Source organism: Mustela putorius, unplaced genomic scaffold (genome assembly GCF_011764305.1).
Source record: "Mustela putorius furo isolate JIRA1106 unplaced genomic scaffold, ASM1176430v1.1 tig00003834_pilon_pilon_pilon, whole genome shotgun sequence".
NCBI lineage: Eukaryota > Metazoa > Chordata > Mammalia > Carnivora > Mustelidae > Mustela > Mustela putorius.
In genome coordinates, this window is record NW_025421987.1 from 63712855 (window position 1) to 63713695 (window position 841).

An 841-nucleotide genomic window follows, 5' to 3' on the forward strand; every position below is an offset into this window, starting at 1 on the left:
TAGCTAATCTAAGCTAAAGGAAAGCTGATTACCTTGTGTTTGAGTTCATGTGAGAGTTTATACTGTATTCTGAAATATTAACCAGTCTCTGAGATAACCATTTATTAGCCTGTTATTAAACATTTACATGTAGATGCACACAGACATATCATTGTATATGGCTTTTATCCTGGGTAAGGGCTATAGTGAGCAGGACTACTCCAGAGAAATGTTAGCAATGGAAAAAAATAGGCAGTAGTATGAAAATATAAATGATCAGAGCCACAACATGCAAGAGATCAGAGATAAAAGTAGACAAGCTTCAAAGAGCATGCTGTTATTAAAGGCCAAATAACAGAAGAGATCAGAAATCCAGGCAGTTCATTCACAGCTTAAAGGGAAGTTAGGCACTGAAGAAGGTCTGAGAACCCATGCAGGTAAGGGTGAGCCAAGGTCCATGAGAATGCAGCGAGGACTGCAGATCTGATTCTGAGGCAAGGTCTCCTCACATTTCCCAGGAAGATGTAAAATCTCCCACTCAAAGTCTGTGAACCTTTGATTGCCAAGTAGACTTAATGATCACCTAAGTGAATTTTGTTAACAAGATAGACTGAATTATGCATTACGGCTGTTCATCTATGGGAGGTTTCCAAGCCAGCTCAGTCCTCTTCCTTGGCAAGTGGGAAAATTGAAACACGGGTGGGGACAGCTGATAGTTTTTGCAAAGTCAGGAGATAAGCACGCCATCCCACACCTCAGAGGTGAAACCAAGGTGCCTGCGTGCGTGGCTCACGTGAATGCTGAAGAGGTTCCTATAGAAATGTTATCAAATTGCTGGGATCCGCTGTGTACCTAACAAAAC